The sequence below is a fragment of the Leptonychotes weddellii genome, chromosome 8 (assembly GCF_054177405.1).
Source record: "Leptonychotes weddellii isolate Sample4059 chromosome 8, ASM5417740v2, whole genome shotgun sequence".
Lineage (NCBI taxonomy): Eukaryota > Metazoa > Chordata > Mammalia > Carnivora > Phocidae > Leptonychotes > Leptonychotes weddellii.
In genome coordinates this window covers 107,623,645-107,644,187 of record NC_138376.1, presented here as the reverse complement: position 1 = coordinate 107,644,187, position 20,543 = coordinate 107,623,645, and the positions used below count along the sequence as shown (strand labels likewise).

The following is a 20,543-nucleotide window of genomic DNA, read 5'->3' as shown; positions in this document are numbered from 1 at the left end:
CCTACATAATCAAGTCTGTTTATACAGACAGGTTAACTTGGGGATTCAGTCTCCTGACTCTGAATCTTCACTACAATCTGTAATCTTAAGAGTGCTTTTGGATCTGAGAAAATACTGGGAGTTTTTTTAGATTTACCTAATTAAATAGTCATTAATGTCAAAGAGGCATAATCTTACATTTATCTGTAACATTCACACATAAAAAAATTTTAAAAAGCTGCCATATTCTCTACTGAAATTCAGAGAGACTAAGTATCTATAATATACCTACAAACACTTGTCTAATAGCTCCATCCGTAAAAGGGAATTAGGTTAGTTTTGTAATCTTGGAGATTGTCATTGTGCCTTGGCTGTTTATTCACAATAAGACAAGGCAATGTGGATAATCAGGCCCAAGAAGGTGACCCAGTACTGGGTGCGACAGGCCCTGGGGAGCGTCTGGCTCTCAGAAGAGGTTCAGCAGGGCAGAGGAGGCATGGTGTCCAAAACAGGCAACGTCTCTAATCCTCGTTCAGACAAAGCAACTGAGCACTCTGGGAAAAAGGACTGTGTTAGAATCATCTCCGTGTTCCCATGGCCTTTCTTAGAAACTAGCAAATCGTAATAAGCCCAACTGGGAGTTACTGTGTGCTTTTTCTATTCCCTGCGGTGCTCTAGATAACTTACCTGTGTGATTTCATTCAACTCTCACAAAATCCTGATGAGACAAGAATTGCTAACCACATGGTAGAGATAGGGATTAAAGCCCACAGAGGCAAGTAGTCCATGGCCATGTAGCCAGCAAAGATCAATTCATTCATTCATTCCAACATTTATTGAGCACCTACCATGTACCAGGAACTATCCGGGTGCTGGCGATAGAGCCCTGCTCTCATGAAGCTTACCTTCTGGGAGTCAAGAAAGGGGAAATCAACAGGGAAGCAAATAAATACACACGGTAATTCTTGAAAGTATTTATTAAGTGTTAGGAAGACCCAAAAAAACACCGTATTGACGAAGACTGAGCGCCGGGGGAGAAGAAGGCTGATTTAGACAGGGTAGTCAGGAAGGCTTCTTCCTAGAGGTTACATTTAGAAGGAAACCTGCATGAAGTGAAAAATCCAGGAATGTGAAGATCTAAGGGAAGAGAGCAGGCAAATACAAAGGCCTTGAGGCAGGAACAAGTTTGACTTGTTTAAGAACAGAAGTAAGCAGTAGCCACATTATGTTGATCTTTGCAAGCCATGGTAAAGAGTTGAGATTTTATTCTAAGTGTGATGAAAAGCCTTAAGAAGATTTGAAGCAAGAGAGTGAGATGATCTGACTTATATTTTTTAGAGATAAAAATCTCCGTCAGTCTTATCCTGCTCTTAACCCTAAGGCAATAATGTGTTTCAAAGAGTTGGTGTCCAATTATCGTAGAATAAAGGAATTACAGTGACATAGTTCAAGAAGCAGGAATGATCCCAATGGGGGAGAAGAGCATGAGAATCCAAAACAGTTGTAGTCCATAAAGGCAGTCTGCATCTGAAGGTGGATCACTCAGAGGTTTCTTGGTCCCACCCATCACTCAAGGATACAGACCCTAGAGACAATGGACAAAAGCAAGCCACGGGCCAGTTCTCAGATGGGCAAGGTTCTCAGAAAAGGAACAAAGGGAATGTGGCTAACTCAGAAGCCCAGGACGTATGGGTACTGAAAGGAGACAAAGCCAGAGAAGGAGGCATCAAGATGGGGAACTTGGAGAGCAAAAAAAAATACAACTCAGGGACTGACAGGGAGCACCACGACCAGCACTTCCTGTTCCCCTGGTAGAATTCGCTTCAGGAGAATCATGTGTAGAGCTTGGAGACTGACCGTCACGTTCTGTCTGGTATGGGTGGTGCTGCATCTCTAGGTGACATGAGGGTGGATTCCACTCTGGGGAAATGAGAAAAGACAAGGCAAAGGAAATTGAAAAGGAAGGGAGCTCCAAGCTGAGCATGATTTTTTTTTTTTCTTAATTAACCTTCTCTGGTTCTTATTAGTCATCTCCTTTATTTTGTCAAGGCATACATTGTGTTGACTTAATAGCCCGTCCTGAAATTTTGCAGGATTACTGAGGTCACAACTGTCAGCAAATTGAGTCGTGTGTACTCTGTAAACTTAAGGTAATTTTCATAAATCGAAGGAACCTCTTACTCTCTCTTCTTGGGGTTTTTTTTCTGCTCTATTCTCCCTTCTCTTTTCTTTGTCCCTCTAAATCTCCCTTCCTTCATTTTTCTCTTTGCCCCTTCCTCCCTCCTTTCTCCTTTATATTTTTGTATATGGATAGCTAAAATAACATTTAAGAAAAAGCCTGCAAGGAATCAACATGAACTTGCATTTTCTGTGAGTTTATCTTTCATATTTCTTTAAATAGGAGAGCAACATTTGTTCTTCTCCAGGCTTCAGGCACATTTCATATTATCCAAAATTTCTAAACAAACAAACAAACAAAAAACAAAAACCTGAAAATAATTTCTCCTCTGCAGTTTATAGGTCATTTCTGCAAGTTCTTTCATTATTGGAATTTAATTCTCTTAGATATGAAGACATGAAATCATTTAAATCAGTCAGGGGTTCCTTCCCTGACTCTTTTTTCCATTGACTTGTGTTTCAATTTCCCTTCATTAATGTTTATTTTATGCTATTTAGTTTGAAGAGCCTTGCTGGAGAATGTGAGAAAAAAAAAAAAAAAAAGGCAGGAGCTGAGGAGTTCTGCTTTCTGCCTGTCGTCTATTAACATTGCACCATCTGCCCCAGGCAACTGGCCTAGTCCTTCCCTGTTCTCTTCTGGGTAGTAAACAAATTTGCTCAAAGGAAAAAAGATAAAAGGTAGGAAAGAACAAAAGGTGTGCTACAAAGAGGTGGGGAAGGGGAATGGCACCCATTGGCTCAGGGTCAGAGGCTGTTTACCCACTACGGGCAGGCCCCTCAGCCACCTGCTGGCTTCCAGATCAGCTGCAGCCTCTCCGCATCGCTCCCGCCAGAACCGATTACGAGGAAATGGGGGTAATATTGCATGGTCGTTGGCTTTATCGGTGAATACCATAACTGCCATAGAGAGCCATCAGTGTGAATCATCTTCGGCTTTCAAAACCTAGTTCAAACAGTTCTTCCACTCTGCAACCTTCACTACTCAGCACCGCCACCCTCCCACCCCACCCACCCCGACCTGGGTACACGTCCACAAAACTCATGGCCTTCTCTGTGCTGCATCTGGACCTGGTACATGTCTCTGCTCTGAGTCCCATCACGTGATAACATACTATTTTTATGTCTGTCTCTGAGTTGATTGGGATTAGTGTATTACTTCGCTAGGGTTGTCATAACAAATTACTACAAACTGAATGGCTTAACCACAGAAACTTATTGTCTCATAGCTCTTGAAGCTACAAGTCTGAGATCAAGGTGTCAGCCCAGTTGATTCCTTCTGAAGGCTGTGAGAAAGAATCTATTCCATGCCTTTCTCTAGCTTCTGCGGGCTTGCTGGCCATCTTTGAGGTACCCCTGTTTGTCCGTGCTTCACCCCTATCTCCGCCTTCATATTCACGTGGCACCCTCCCTATGTGCATGTCTGTCTCTTCATATAGCAGTCTTTTTATAAGGACACCAGTCAGTTGGGTTCGGGGCCCACCCTACCCCAGTATGACATCATCTTAAATAATTACATCTGCAATGACCCTATCTCCAAATAGGGTACTGAAGGTTAGGACTTCAACATATGAATTTGGGGGGAGCACGGTTCAAATCACAACAATCAGGTTCCATGCTTTATTCATCTCTGCATACCTGATACCTAGCACAGTGCCAGGTCTTTGCCTGAGGTCCAAGGCCTTCAATAATATCTTATTTTAATCTTAAATTTTATTTAATCTTAAATATCTCTGTCACTTTTGTTTTGTTTTAAGTTTTTATTTATTTATTTGCGAGAGTGACAGAGATAGCGAGAGACAACACGAGCAGGGAGGAGAGGAGAAGCAGACTCCCCGCTGAGCAGGGAGCTGACATGGGGCTCCATCCCAGGACCCTGGGATCATGACCTGAGAGGAAGGCAGACACTTAAATGACTGAACCACCCAGGTGCCCCGCTCTGCCACTTTTGGTGTAGATGTTAGCCAAATTGAACATAGGATTGACATTTTTTTTCTGAAAGGTAGAACCATCAGGAAGCCAGATCTCTGATAAGAGAATGGGTCCCTCTCATCTCCAGAGACATCGACGTAATCATCCAAGGCTTGGATAATAACATTCCCCTCAGTCCTCACGCAGAGGGCACTTCACGTGACAATGTACCTTCAGCCCTTTACTTGGCCCATAGAGCTGACCAACCCTCTGCCTGGCTCCCATGACCTAACACATAAAGAATGAGGCTTTGGAAATCTGCCGACCACATTCACTCTGCAGATACCTGCAAAGACAGATCCCCACTCCTCCTTCATTTCACCTTGTCTTCTATTAGAATCCAAAAACGATGAGATCAGAGATGAACAGGACACAGGGCTCTCTTAAGGAGAAGTGTCTGATGGGGAAATAAAACAGTCTGGTGGGGAAATAGAATGTGGCAAATCTAACAGTATGAGGCCAGGGTGTAGTGGGAAATCAGAGGCCGTGAAGATTAGGCTGGATCTTCAAAGGAGAATAACAGTGAGCCAGGAGAGGAGATGGGCAAAGGTCTTTCCAGGGAGGGGGCATCGCTTTACAAAATCCCAGAGATCAGAGAGCAGCAAGGACTACCACAGGGCTCTCAGGTGGCTGTCCTAGGAGTCTGGGGTCAGGAATCAGATCAAGAGCATCAGGCAAGCCACGTTAAAGAGGCAATGACTGAAGGGTTTTAAGTACTGGACGAGTACTACTAGATTTGCAATTTAGAAAGATCCCTGAACACAAGGATTGACTAAAGGAGGCCTGTGGGGATCCAAGAATATAGGTTGGGAACCCATGACATCTTTCAAGAGAGAAATAATCACAGGGACGTGAACTAAAGGTGGACAATGGTGGGCAGAGAGAATCAGCAAGAGGTTGTGGACACTTCCTGTGTCCACACAGATCCTCCGTCATCCTTGGTAACACTTTCTATGTACCCCCTCTTGCTGCATTTGGGTTTGAATGCCCACATCCCACTCCCCGACCTGTACTTCTCCTTTAGAGACATTGCTTGACCACAGGAGGGGTTTGCCCACAGGCGTAAAGAGCTCAAAGTGACCACAAATTTACTCTCTAATATCCGCCCCCCCACCCCCGCACCGTGATCACCGCTAACCCTTCAAATCCCACAGTCCTCAGCCAGTGACTATAAAATATAAAACATAAAAGCCTAGTTGCTTTGATTCTGCTTGGGACAAATTCCAAGGCGTAAGTTACATTTCAAAGTTCTCTCCGGCACCAGCTGAAACCAGGCCCTTCCCTGTCTTTATTTCCCCCAGTCCCCTACCTGGTTCTCCTGGAAGAACCTCCTTAATAAGTCACTCACACGTGACTCTTTCCCCTGAGATGTCCTTCTCATGAACCTGTCCTAAGACCGAAGCTTTGAAAGCCATTGGGAAAAAAAAAAAAAAAAAAAATGTAACATACAGAGCCCAGCAAGTGGTTAGAAGTGGGAAACTCTGATATGAACTGGAAGAAAAACATTCAGTGAAGCACAAACTGTGTTTACAAACATGTGTTTGGAAATGAAAAGGACAAATGCTATTGAGGTAGAAAGTTAATTTTACACATCTAACTTTTATTCTTCCATTAACTCTCTGTGGGGGAGAAAAAAAAGGCTTTTGACCATTAAATTGCTCAGGTTTTGTTGCTCCAAATTTAGGGCACTGAATAGGGTGCCATGGAAATCCATATCTCCTTAGTAGGATTTAAATGGAATTACCTTTGCATCCAGAAGAGGATTCCTGCCGGCCCCGTGGTGCTGTCCCTCCTTGCCCCACTGGTCACCGTTCCTCCTCCCCATCTCCAAATATTCTTCATGTCCTGGGAGTTGGCTCTGCACAGTGTTCTGCACTGGCTGTTCTCATTCTGGTTCCCCTTGCCCTGCCTTTAATTCGGAGCAGTGTGCTTTCTCTTCTTTTGTTTTTTGTTTTTTGTTTTTTCTTTTTAAATTTGTGAACGAACGAAGGTGGAACATGTGATACATTCTATGAAGCCTGAGCTCCTGAGGTCTGACGCCGCAACCCTGAGAAGGGCTTCTGTTGTGTCTTGTGCATGACACCCCATATTCTGTAAATGTATCTGAAGCATAAGCAAAGTTTGCTATTGCAGTCAAACAAAATTTACAACAAAGTTTAACCTGATGCAAATGTAATGACAAGGGTAGTAAGTACTACATTGTTAGGTGTTAATAAACCAGACGCAGCTCCCATAAATGTCTCTCAATATCTAATTTTTACATAGGCAAAGTAAATAGGTTGCCTTTAAGCTTTTTTTAGAGAGGCTGTAACCAGCATTCAGAAGACTCGACAGATTTCCAGTCACACACTTGGTTTAAACAACAAAGTTCCCAGATTTTACAACCAAGTAACCATTACCCAGCAATATTTGAGAGTCTGCTTTATGTCAAACACTGTACAAGATGCTATAGACATAAGGAAAATGGCAGCATGGTGTCCATCATCAAGCAACCTGGGTTCTCTAGTTTTCACGCCCAGCCCCCAACAGCTAGGACCGACATTTCTTGGGTTCTGCTCCTACCCTCTGTCTCCCCAATTCTCTCATTACCAGACTCTCCCCCTCCTCAGAACAGTCCCTGTCCACCGCCTCCATGGTGTCTGTCCACAAACTCCAGGCAAAGGCCTCAAGTCCATGGAAACTCCGTCCATTAGTTCATGGCTTCTCTGCTAAACCAAGGGTATCTACAGAATTGTTACTCTGTTCGTCTCAGGATGGAGTGGACACACAAAAAAAGAGACGAGGCACAGTGAAAAAGGGTTGATCCTTAGAGGTGGGAAGGACAGGGTGAGAGGTGGTAGGCAATAAGAATGGCAAAGAGATAGGATGGGAAAGTAAAAGGTCAGGTGGTCGCAGAGACGTGAGCTTTGCCAGGTTCCCCCTGGAACCCAGGAGCTGTCCTTACTGGCCAAGGTTACCAGGGTTCTTCTGAGAAGAACTGAAAGGAATCTAAAAGTGAGGGCCAAGATGATAGAACAGTAATAGTAGCATGTGTTCAGGGCTTGCTATGAGCCAGAGACCATACCAAGCCCTAAATTCATTATCTGTTTAATCCTCACAGCCACACTCTGAAGGAGTTACTACTGCCATTTAGCAGATGGGAAAACTGAGGCTAAAAACCATGCCCCGAATCAAACGCGTAGTGAGTGTCAAAACAAGGCTTTGAAACCAGCTTTTCCTAAACTCAAGTCAAAATTCCTAACTGCTTCACTCTGTTGCCTTCATAAGAGACACCCAGGTCTGCCCATTTTGCTTTAACTTATACCAAACTACAGCATGAATGTTGACACAAAGAAATGGCATCCCTTTCCTTATCGTTGGCTTTCTGGTCTCAAAATAAAATTAAGGAAGAAATACTTTTTAAATAAAAGGGAGTTAGAGAGAAGTAAGGCATCAGTGTAAATGAGATTTGATCAAAATATAAATGGGAAGATGAGACGTACTGAAATCAGGAAGGACATCACCTCTGGTAAAAAGGACTCAGAAGGCAGAGATTGGAGATGTCAAGCTACATGTTGCTAAGCTGGTTCTTTTGCCAAGTCTGGTCGTATTTATATGCAGCCAAACACAGGCAAACAGAGGCTGCATCCAGAGGTTCTTCATGCTCCCCTGGGCCCCAGGACCGCAGACCCTCGCACAGACCCCTGCTGAGGAGCTTCCTGTGACTCTGGAGGCAGGCAGGAGAGCTGCACTCAGCTTTAGGGGCGAGGGGAGGCATCCCATGAAGAGAAAACACCACCGTTTCTCCCTGTGTCCCCATGTTAAGACCTGTTCCAGGAGATGCACTACAAGGACGGATGAGCCCGAGACCTAAACTTTTAATACTTGTCCCCCAAATTTGTTATCCTTCTGCTGAGAGGGAAGGATAATGACTTGGACTTCACATACACCCATCCCTTTGGGACAGAGAGATTGAGAAAACTGCACTCAGTTAAGTAACTAATTTGTTAAGTAATTTCATGGATAGTCAATGGACGTTCATTCAAAACTTCAAATACCATTTTTGGCTCAGCACGTGTGCCACAAGGTCATTCATCTTCCTGGTGAACTGGAACCCAGAGCATTGCCCGGAACCCAGGCGTGCCAGTGTATGAATTGTCAGCACATCTCTTGCAGGGACAGTCACATTTACCAAGTTTACAGGGTAGATACATAAACCCGAGGGCAATTTATTTATGTGGAATGAGAAATGACCTTCGCAGGGACTGAAAAGTTTTCAAGTTCACGTGGCTAGGACATCTCCTGTGGTGGGCACACCTCTGTAGAAAACCAAATCCCACTGCAAAGTTTGCCTGGGGCCCTGGGGAACCAAATGAAGAGAGTTAAAGAAGCAAATACTTAATGGCATCAATCTGAGATGGCCAGATGCAACCATCTCTCAGAACAGAGGCCCTTTAGCTCGGGTTCCCTCTCCCTAGACACTTGCTGCTTGGGTGTATCGACAGGCACTGGCCAGTTGGCGTCCAAGACTTTTTTTTTTTTTTTTTAATGGCTAACCAATGCTTTTGTCTTCTTCTTCTTTTCTTTTTAAATAATATATTATATCTGTTCTCAATCAAAGCTTAGGGGCTTACAAGCCATGCTGTCTTTTTTAAAGTCACTTACATTCTCAGCTTTTCTCATTTGTTTCTTTTAAAAGTAAATTCTCTGACAATCTTACTTTACTCTTAGAGAAAGCCTTTCCAAACTCATAGAAAAAGTTTTACATAAACCCCTACAGATGGACAACAGTGCGCATTTTAACATTATCGGTGAACAGAAAGAGGATAAGAGGCAGAATAATAAGACCAAATAACTTTCCCTGGGAAACCAAGAATTCAATCCTGGCAGAATATATCTATATTGTATAGCACATTATTCAACTCATTCTTTCATTCCAAAAGCATTTAGTGAGAACCTACCATTGGCTGGCCATGTTCTAGAAACAGGGCAACAGTAATGAACCGGACTGACAAAGTGGCCGCCTCCACGGACCTTCAATTCAAGTGAGAGGCAGGGAGACAGACCGCAAACAAAATAGAAAATAAAAGAAAATAGCAGGTAGTGGCCAATGTTCTGATAAAAATAAAACGTGTCTTACAGGGCAACCGGGCCGGGTGGTCAGAAAACCTCACGAGGTAATGACATATAAACTAGGACTACATAACAAGAAGGAAATAGCCGCAATCAGTCTGGGAGAAGAGCTTTCCACACATCGGCTCCATCTGGTTCAAGGCACACGTCGGTCTTTATGCTAACCATCTTTCATTAATGGGACTTTCACAAAGAATTCTGTAGGCAGCAACTGCATTGCAGATATTCTCTCTCGAACACTGAGAAGAGAGAGCCTAAATGTCAGACGCTTTTTGGTTCCAGGACACCATCCTTGAAACCTCTAACTGTCGAGACAGAACAATTTTCACTTTATTCACCTAACTATTCTACACGTGGTAGATGATTAAGACGAAAAAAGAGAACTGCACCCAATTTGGCTGCTTTCCCGCAGCTCAAGCTCTCCTTCCCCAACCAAGAGCCTTAAAAACCTGGCAGGATGCCAGCACAGTTCCAAAGCCTCTATGCTGAAGTAGCGATAGTGACCAGTGTCTGTACTCTCATCTAGGCATTGAATTTTCTGAGCAAGGAGAGACTTGCTTGGTTAGATGTGAGTCCTCTTCATGACCTCTCTCTCCCCGTGACGGCACCAGAAAGATAGCAAACGTCGTCAAGTTTGGGCACCATCCTTTTGATAGGCAGTCTTTCCTCCGCTTCTCGCTCTTGACTTACAATAACCGAGGTCACGTTTCATTCTCGCTTCTCACATGGGATTGTAGTGGCCAAGAAAGAAAACAAACACTTGGAGGAAAGCGTAGCTACAGTTTTAGTGCCCTGACTTTGTTATGACAATGGTATTTAGTACGGGGCCGAAAGCAGCGCTGGTGAGGGGACAGGGAGTGAGCATTTTGTTGTAGTGAGTCCACATGGTAACAAGGTCTTAGCTTGTGGTTTGTGGGTTTCCTTTGGCATATTCTGTCCCTCTAGATACTTTGCTGTTGTTTCCTAATTTAAAACTCACCATTTTAAAATGCTCTATGTTTTCCTACTGAATGTAGGAGAGGACCCAAAATATTCTAGTTTAATAGCAATTTGTTCTCAAGACATGCAAATTCAGGGATTAGGAGCATACTTCACAAACATCCCACATCATGTCACTTGTAGTCAGGTTTTAGCACGTTATTCCCCAAATGCATTCCTGTTGCATTTGTGTGATGGAATTCGCCTTACCCAAACATCTCCAAGTGTCTCCATAAGTGATATTCCAAAGGGAATTAGCCGTCACCATCAGAATGAGAAAAACCTTATAAAACCAGATACAGACCACAGATTTCCACGCCTTTCCTTACACTCACCCTTCACTCTTACATAACAAGATATAACTTTGTTTACTTCAGCTGTAGTGAACTGAAATTTTACTGGGACTACACTTGCATTTCCTTCCGTTATATAAGCCATTCTTCTCTACTTGTGTGCCTCTCTGACTTCTCCCTTAACAGCTAGGACTGTGGTAAGCAGTGGCAGAGGGTTTCTAAACCGCCTCTGGAGTACTTAGGGCCTGACTTTCTATAAGAAGTAACAATGGTTTGAATATTCTTTCCCAAGAACTGCAGAGGAAGTTCCTAACACTTCTTGCATAACATCGAAATAATCAGGTAGATCACCTCAGTCAAATAACTCAGTTATATATTTAGCAATTAAATAAAAGTGGTTAAACCTAAAAATCTCCAAACATACATCCTCAGTTGGTCTTTATCTGAATCTTCAACAACTTAGTTGCTTTATAAAAGATCCAGACTTTCTGCATAAGGCATAGATGCAAAGATTTCAATATTAGAGAATTTTGAAAGCCATGACAGAATTATTAATGAAATGTATAAAATTAATATCCAACTTAGATATGTAGACATCAATTTAGAGTATCAGTATAGCTTTGATATCTCCGCTTGAGAAACTTTAAAACTATTTGGGGATATTGCATTTACTTTCCTTTGCTTCGAGTGATTTACTAAGACCTTGGGCAAGTCAATTTCCTTCTGAATATCTCAACTTATTTCCATTTGTGAAACAGATCTCTAAACAGATCTGTCCATAAGGTTCTGAAATTGCTTCAAATGGAGTTATGTAAAAAGGAAGAGTCTCTGTTGTTGTTTTTATTGAGTGATTCCAGAAAAGCACTTTCGATGACCACAGTCCAGTCTCTTATCAGACACTGGAAGATATTGCCAACACGACCGGGTGTTGGGTAGGTCTATCTACCAGTTTGGGTAGGTCTATCTCCCTAGCTACTAGTTTATTAGCACATTACTTGGAGAAGCCCATCAACTCTTTCAAAGGGAGTGATATTTTAAATGGAAATTAAGTAACCCATATGAGTAAGTGGAGCACCTCACTGAATTAGAAAAATACTGGGCAGCTTGTACCTGATACTATGTTCTTGCCTTTGATCCCCAGCTACCTGCTGTGGTTCCTGACTGAGCTCTACTCTGTATCTCAAGTATCTGGCTCCTCCCCACCAGAATGCTTCAAGATGCCTACATGTGTGAAGCCTCTTTACCTACCCAGCCCTGCCATGATGCTGCTTTTTGGAGTTCACTCTCCCTTACCCAGAAACTTAATAAACAACTCAAATTGTGGATCAAAAGTGGGTGTTTTTTTTATTATTATTTAACTGATGGAGTTTATTCCAATTAATACAGTTCAAGACATTATTGTGCTCTCAGGATATATGTATTTCCCACATATTAACAAATACTGAAAGAGTATCTACCATATACTAAGCACAGACAGTAAGTGTCTCTCCCTGGTCTGTATCCATGTAACATTTTCTATCTTTCAAGTGGGTTTTATCTTACTCTGTCTTATCCATTGAGTATTAAAGTAGGCAGAATGCCAAAATGACCCACAATGACCTGAACTCTCGTATAATTCCTTCCCCTTGAGTGTGGGTAGGACCTGTGAATATGGTGGGATACCCTTCCCATGCTTAGGTCATATTCTATGTCACAGTTGACCTTATCTGACCTCCTCGGTGAGACCATAAAGGGACAGGTAAAAGAGATTTGAAATGTGAGAGGGATTTGACCCAAGGGGGGATTCTCTCTGATGGTGGCTTTGAAGACGAAGAGGGGCTCGTGGCAAGGACCTGAGAGTGGCCTCTAATTGCTAAGAACCGTCCCTGGCAGCCAGGAAGAAAACAGGGACTCTGTCCTGAAACTTCCTGGAACTGAGTGAGTGAGCTTCCAAGAAGACTTCAAGCCTCCAGATAAGAACTCAGCTCAGCCAGCACCTGAAGTATGAGACCCTGACACAGAGAACACGGTTGAGCCACGTGACTGCTAAATTACAGAACTATGAGCTGAAAAATAGCTGTTGTTTTAAGCTGCCAAGTTCATGGGTAACTCGTTACACAGCAATAGAAAATTAAAATAAGCGCCATATCCCATGGCTAGACTGTAAACTATTTTAAACCAAGCTTTTGTCTACTTCTATATATCTCCTAGATATCTTTTGGAAATAAATGCTCTAGGTTGACAGTGAGAATCACTTCCTATGTTTCTTTAACTGGCTTATATAGAGAGCACTTAAAAGTCCTACTGGTATAGAATCATTCCTTTTAGACCTAGATTCTTGTTCTGGTTTCAGAGAGACATGGATCAACTTTTTCAAGAATAAAAGAAAAGGTCTTTAGTGTTTCCGAGTCCTGTAATAAAAAAAAAAGAGCTAAGAGGCAAGGAACCCGAGGGCTTCTGATACTTGTATTTCTTCCCCATGATTGTTTTGTTTCTCCTGCCAGTTGTGACATTATATAGGAGGAACACTAACAGGGTTTTCAAAGACTCAGGAGTTAATTGGACGTAAGAGTTAGCCAACTGGAAGTTAGCCAGGAACAAAGAGGGGGAAGAGCATTCCAAAGAAAAGGGATATTTTGTGAAATATGTGGAGAAAGAAAAAAAGCAGACCTGTTCAAGAACTCCCAGTATTTCAGTATGACTCAAATCTAGTGTAGAAGGGGGAAGGGCAAGTTCTGGGGCATGAGAAATAAACAGGAACCAGAAGACTTTGACTTTTCCTCTGGCTCTAAGACCATCTTCTAGTGCTCTCCAAAGCCCAATAATGTGTCTACTCTGGTGTCAGGTAAGAGTTAATGAGCTTGAGTCCCCTCATGGGTGGGTGATCAGCGCAGGAGTTTCTTGGGCTTTTGGTGGCCTCACGAGAATGTCTTACTTGGGTCCAAACAGCACTGATCAAAATCCCAGAGAACCATTCCCAAGTGAAGCCCTACCATGAGTGCCTTCTATCTTGGCAAATGGCAGGAGATAAATAGGTTTAGATTCCCAAGATCTGCCAGAAGGTCAAGAGCAGTAATGGGTTCCAGGGTTCCCCAACCTTAGAAGAGTAGAAACATGGTAACAACATGGAGAGCTTTCTTTGTGTCCAACTAAATTACCTATCAGTTCTATTGGACAAATACATCAGGAGACAATCCATAGATGCAAGACAAGTTAACTTATACTCACTCAGAAATTATTCTCACTTAGAAATTCTTCTAAATTAGCCCAGCATGGATTTACCTAGTTGTGTGTAACAGTGTTAGCATTCCCATTTTTCCTAAGGAAAACCTACAATTTCACCAAAGAATAACTCTTATTTCTATGTTTACTTTGAGAGATAGTGATCTTTCTTACAAGTTGATATTTTCAAGGGCGATCAAACTGCTCTTATCCTTCAAAGAAAGAAGCGGGATTTTTTTTTCTGTGGTTTTGATTTCTAAATAAGGTTCTGCTCCTTGCTATCGCTAATGTGGAACAGGGCTGGGGAGGATGGAGTTAAGGTGAGTCTGGGCACAAAGCAGGCAAGGGGTGGAAGAAAAAGTAGCTTTCTCTCCAGAGAGGTCTTTGACATGGAAATGTGCCTCCTGAAGATAATGGGAAGGGGAGGAGCCCTGCTGGTGCAGGGGTTGAAGGAGATGAGCCCCAAAACAAAGGACGTATACCTCCCCAAAACAAACAGTAAGAATGAAAGGATTCACTGTTGTGCTCCTCACAACCTCCTCAAAGGAGAGAGAAGGTGACAGAGCACTTGCTCAGCACCAAGTCCTTCAGAAAAGATATTTGAGGCTACACTCTCAAATGACAGCATCCCGCACACAATTAGCACAGTGTAAAGTTTAGGTAAGTTGGATTTCTTACTTTTCACATTCAGATTGTGAATAAAGGGGGCCCTGAGAGGCGAAAAATAGACTTCTGTTATTTTATCAATGGTTAATCAGTGAAATTCTAGAAAGAGTTTCCCACACTTCGTTCCACCCCACTTAGGATTTTCTGGCTTTGACCAGCTCTTTGTCACTGCTGTTTAAATTATACTGTGGCCTGCTGTTTCTTTCCTTCTTCAGAAGGGGCCCAAATAATGTCAGTTGATGAGCAAACACGGGAACCTGCCTGAAATTTCCTCACCTTCTCTTGTGTAAGTGTAACTGTTACTTATGTTGTCGGTTTAAAAGTCAGCTTTGCAGAGAAAAAATTATCACAGCAAGTACAGGGGCCGTGGGTCATGGAAAGCCAAGGAGGGCAAAAGCCTGGAAGCTGACTAACCCTGGGACATTATTGATGGAAAGTGTTTAGGATAGAACATGACACATACTAAGAACAGATTCTTCCAGCATGCACCCTCCACACCCCCACTCAACACCACTTCCACTGAAATCATAGGCACCTTTATAGGGAATGGGATAATTCTCCATTTGTTAGAAGTTCAGTCCGTTTTCCCCTTCCTCCTAGAGGAATATTGGCAGGAAGATGGGGGAGGGGTGGTTTGTGCAGGAAGCTGATTGGCACATGGAAGTGCAGGGAGGGGGCCCCTCTTCAACTTCTCCTTTTCTGGATTATTCAGTCACTCACACTCCAGGATCCTTCTTAGGGAAGGAGAAGGAAGGAAGCTACCCAATGCTTTCTGTGCAAAAAAACGAAGAGACCACAATAGAAGGCAAAAGGGAAATGAGGACTGCTTTATTTTCCAGATCTCTTCACATTTATGTAAATCAGATTCTAAGGGATATCTGGGGAGGCACTACTTTAACCACTTAGCTGCTGTGGATTTTTGGGTTGGTGTCTTTCTTATTTTGAAAGCTAAAAATGATTTTCATTGATAGAAAAAAATAAATACACGCACACACTTTCTTACATGCAGTAAACCCCGTATTTCCTCCCCAACAGAGGCGGCCAAGGTTAAACTTGGTTCAACTTCCCAGTGTGCATGTGTGATGTGTATAGTTGATTTGGTTTGGCTCCCAAGTAGAGATCATACTGTACACGATGTTTGTTACATGCTTTTGCACTTAACAGCATTTCATGAACAAATTTTCCTGCCAGTAAATATTCTTCTATATTTATTTTTAAAGGCTGCATATGAATTAATCTCTTTCTGATGCTGGATAACCCCTCCTCAGCAGAGTTGAGAGGAAAGCATCAGCAGCATTTCTAGAATCCCCTGATTGCTTTTTCTCTGCCATTGACTCCCCTGAGTCAAGAGTGCATTCAGGGTGAGCACTAAGGCAAGTCTCTGCTCCTTCAACCTCATCCTCTATCTGAGGTGGGAAAGGAGGCAACCACGTGTCTTTTGCCGAGGAGGGGCCCGTGATATGGGAAGGCCAAAGGGTGCCCAGAGAAAGGGCTCGGGAGACATGAACCATAAGAACATCCCACACTCCTAGAGGTGTGTTGGTTATTTTGCTCCCACTGACACTTAACCTATGATTCCTTTCCTAGGTCCTGGATTATTATTAAAGCCCAAAATAGATCAAGATAAGCATTTTACAGTTAGATGTTGACTGCAGATGTCTCTGTTATCATGACCTTCATATTTGCAGTGTGGTCTAGACCACAGATAAGTCCAATTCAGAATGCACAGGAAACAGTGAAGAAAAATTGCTTATCTCTCCATATTTTCCTCTTTTCCTGGTCCTGAAGAAGGACAACTGCTTCTCTGTTCACTGCCGTCAGCCTCAATTTGCCTGATGCCTTTTCCCAAGGTCTCAAAGCAGCATACAAGGCAACCTAAGCAGGTTGGGTGCAATGTAAGAAAGTATAAATAAATTAATTAATTAACCAATTATTTAGTGATAGATAGACATAGATGATCAAACATCAATTACAACTAACTCTGACTACAGAACTCAACTGACCCTATTACATTTCCAAGTTGCTTTTTAAAACTAATGTATCTCAGGGGCAACCTCCTATATTATCTCAAAGTCTGAGGCATATTCTAGAAGAAATCAGTCACGAGAAATAAAATATAATAAATGCTGTGGTAACAACTTGATTTCTTGCTTTGCTTACTAACTGACAGGATTACATTCCCTAGGCAAATAGCTGAAAATAACTCCAATATAAATAATGACATAATTATATAGTATAATAACTTTCAAATCCACTTCTTATTGTCTCTTCTTACCACTGCCTTACTAATAATACATAACATTATTGAGTGCTTACGGTTTGCTAGACACAGATCTAAGGGTTTTACACATATCAATTCATTTAATCTTTACAGCCCAATGAAATAGCTGCTATTTTGATCCTTGATTTATAGAGGAGGAAACAGAAGCATAGAGAAAGTAAGAAACTTCCCCCAAGGTCATGGCTTGGAAGTCCAGGATTCTGCGTCACATCATGAAGTTCCCTGGGTGCTCTGCTGCACCTCTCACTAAGAATTGGCTCTTATTCCTCCTCCCCTTTCCTGATTGATCTCCCTGCCTCCCCTCTCTCTAGCCCACCGTTACAGAGCTACCAAAGTTGTTATCCATATGCAACATTACACCATGTCATCACGCCTGTTTATAGGCCATCAATGATTGCCTTTCGCCTCCAGAACAAAGTCCGCCCCGCTTAGTGTAGACCCCAGCATGTTTCCTATTCTCACCTGAAATGTCCTTTCAATGTCATTGTCATCCTATCACTCGCTGCACACGTTGTCCACATTTTCTTATCTCTAAGATTTTACATAACATTCTCTTCTTCAATATTTGTCACTATTCGGAATCTAGATGAAATTCTAGCTCTTCCATGAAGCCTCCCTCTATCTCAAAACAAGAAACAACTTCTCACTCCTCTAGGCGCCCCCTGTACTTCATTCATTACTTATGGTCTTTATTTTTGTTTTTATTTTTCTTTTTTGCCACTTTCAGTATAACTTTTTAGGTGCTTATCTGGATTACAGCTCCTAAAAGTTAAAGACCCTGGTTTGTGCAACTTTAAACTTAACCATCCCTTATAGTTCCTTGTGTACAATAGGTGCTCAATACATGTTTGCTGAATGGAAATTCCCTTAGATTCTGTATGGGGCGAGAATATCCTGTTTGCCACTTGGGTCTGTTTTAGCCCGCGGAGCAGGGTGGGAAAAGTTTGCTGTGGCCAGGCAGGAAGGAAAATTCCCAAAGCTGGGGGAGACCATGACTCAAAATATAATGTCACTGAGTTATCAATTGTGGTCTTATATTTCTGCTGCATGAGTAAGAAGGGGAAACTTCTCTGCAGATGGCATAGCTTTTCTATTTCCACCTCCTGTTTACTCCTCTTCTGAGTGGCTCCATCATGATTAAGCCTAACCGACCACTTAGAAAAATGTCTCCCCATTCCCTGCAATGCATATTGGCTGCTGCAGAAAAAGCAGATTCAGTCATGGCCCCATCCCTCTGCTCCTTCTACCTGTCCAAAATTCTCTTTGCTCCCATGAAGGCATTGTCTGCAAGGGCGGCCAGCTGCATGGTATTAGAAGGACATAGCATGGGTAACAAAACATTTAAAGAAGAAAACAAAGAAGAAACAAAATATTAAAAATACTGGGCATGGAGAAGAAACAAAAATTCTAAAAAGTGATTTCAAAAGCAAAAATGAAGAGGAATGGGGCACCATCTAAGGAAAGAAAGAAAACCCACTCCCCCTTTTTCTTCCTTGAAATAGTATTCTGGCCTCTGCTGAAACCTGGAGCACTCCATCTGCCTTTACTTCCTAAACCACACTTTCTAGGATGTAGCAATAATAAAGACTGATATCCCCAGGGCGCCTGGGTGGCTCAGTTGGCTAAGCACCTCACTCTTGATTTCAGCTCAGGTCAGGATCTCAGGAGCCCCACATCAGCCTCCGCACTCAGTGATAGTCTGCCTGAGATTCTCTCTCTGCCCCCCCTCCTCCCACTTAAGCACATGCACCCACTCTCTCTCTCTCTAATAAATAAATAAATTTAAAATCTTAACAATAATAATAATAAAACCCTGATAGCCCCAATATCCCAAAGAGTTGAAATACTTGCCTCCAAATCACCAAACAGCTTCATAAAGACCCTCATCTGCCACTTAGATAAGTTCCTACATGTTACTGGTTGGTCATGGGTCAACTTTGCATTGATATTGTACAGATTAATGGAAAGAATGACACTGCTTCCATTAAGACAATATACCCTTTCCCCACTCCCTCTTTACCAGCATAACATGCTCCCCTAATTTTGTCTTCTGTCAACCATCATAAACAGTAGCTTCACATTATACAAATAAATTTTAGTTCATTTGAATGACACTAAGATAGTCATCATAGACAAGATGTAGAAAATCTCAACTACAATCTTCACATTTATGCAATCCTCCTGGCATAAGTTCAAAACATTAACGGTTCTTTCCAGCAATTCTTTTTCATCACTTTACTTTAACCTAGGGACTCACTAGGTCTTGTTTCAGATCCTGCAAACTAGTACATTCCAGTTCCAAACCAAGAGTGAGGTATTTCCTTAAAATATTTGGAGTGCTCATGTCAGCTAAGTCTTTACTAGTTGCAGGGTTTTGTTAATATGTTCTTTCTTTCTTCCTTTCTTCCTTTCTTTCTTTCTTTTCTATTATGACCACCATATTTTCCCTCTACATCATCAACTTGATTGATCTTTCCTAAGGTCTATTCCTAGAAATCTGATTTTCTCCCCAGTCCTTCCTCCAGACTTTGATTCTAGGTATCCCCTAAAATCTGTTATTCCATTGTGAACTCATGAGTCCTGGTTAAAATCTAACCAAGTGAAATTCAATTTAAAAAATAGCTAGAAATGCAAAATACAAACAACGGCACAAACACAAGATGGGGGCATAGCTTACAGCTGCACAACTAAGGAATACTGGGAGATTTTACTTCTTTGCGTGCACATTGACAGGCCACAGTATGATGAGCCTGATGAAAAGCAATGTGCTCTTATGTTATACTCATGAGAGCCTCAAGACTAGATTATAAGAGGGAAAGTTCTACTGTCCTCTGCATTTTTCAGAAGTTACCTGTAATATTGTCATCTGGTATAGGTAATACATTTGAAGAAGTATAAAGGTAAACTAAAGAGTTCCCTGTGCAGAGAGTAATGAGTAAGAAGTAACAGATAAATTGTTCTGAACCAGGTGGAGTAACAGGGAGCAGATTTGCCATTCTGCCCAAAAACAAAACCCAAAAAACTAGATAAAATATATGACACAAGTTTTTAAGACAATGGACATCAGGCAACAAAGGACAGTGATTTTTGAGAGATGATAGGGAAAAAAAGGTAAATTCTATGATTATTCCTGGTTACTGTCTTGAGAGCAATATCAGGTAGTGGCTCAGGGTATAGAAAGCCACATGAAACCTGATGGACACCCTGAGTTGAGGATATAGGACTGAGATTCAAAGAGATCACAGTAGCTAGAGTTCACAGAACAAAGTACTAGAGAGGGAAGTGATAAAAAGAAAGAAACTCCTGGACCTTCAGATGTTCTTCAAGTACCCAGCAGACTACTAGCCAGATTATACATATGAGGAAACTACTTGATGTTGAGGAAAGAACCATCTGACAGGATTAGAGCAAACAGTTTCTAGTGTTCATAGTTGGCTAGGAATAGGACCTGTTCTCATGAACCAGACTAGAAAAATCTTAGAATTTATAGGGCATGGGCAAATTCAGAGGGTCCTGACTCAGTAATAGGGAATAAATAACCCTAGAGTAAATGCTACTCTGGTTCTAACAGATCTTAAAAGAAAGACCAAATAGATGCAAACTGTTTTCACATTATTTAGCTGCATCCCAGAACAAAGTTCAAGAATATTTTTAGGAATATAAAATTATGCAGCACCCAGGAAAGTAAAATTCACAACGTCTGGCATTCAGTCAAAGATTACTTGATATGCAAAGAAGGAAAATAGGACAAAACAAGGGGAAAACTCCATTGAAACATTCCTAGAACTAATGACAGATGTCAGAATTAGGAGAAAAGGACACTGAAGCCGTCATGATGAATGTATTCAACACACTAAAAAGAATTTATGTAAAGGCATAACAAACTT

The 20,543-nt window shown here is 42.0% G+C and overlaps 1 long non-coding RNA gene across 2 annotated transcripts in view; it reads right to left on the bottom strand.

Annotated features, from left to right (window-relative positions):
- LOC145723121 (uncharacterized) overlaps positions 1 to 20,543 on the bottom strand; it is a 167,080-nt gene that overhangs the window by 104,634 nt on the left and 41,903 nt on the right. For both annotated transcript variants that reach the window (XR_014147977.1, XR_014147976.1), the window contains one exon: positions 5,870 to 6,228. This is a non-coding gene — a long non-coding RNA (uncharacterized LOC145723121). The remainder of the gene's footprint in view (positions 1 to 5,869; positions 6,229 to 20,543) is intronic.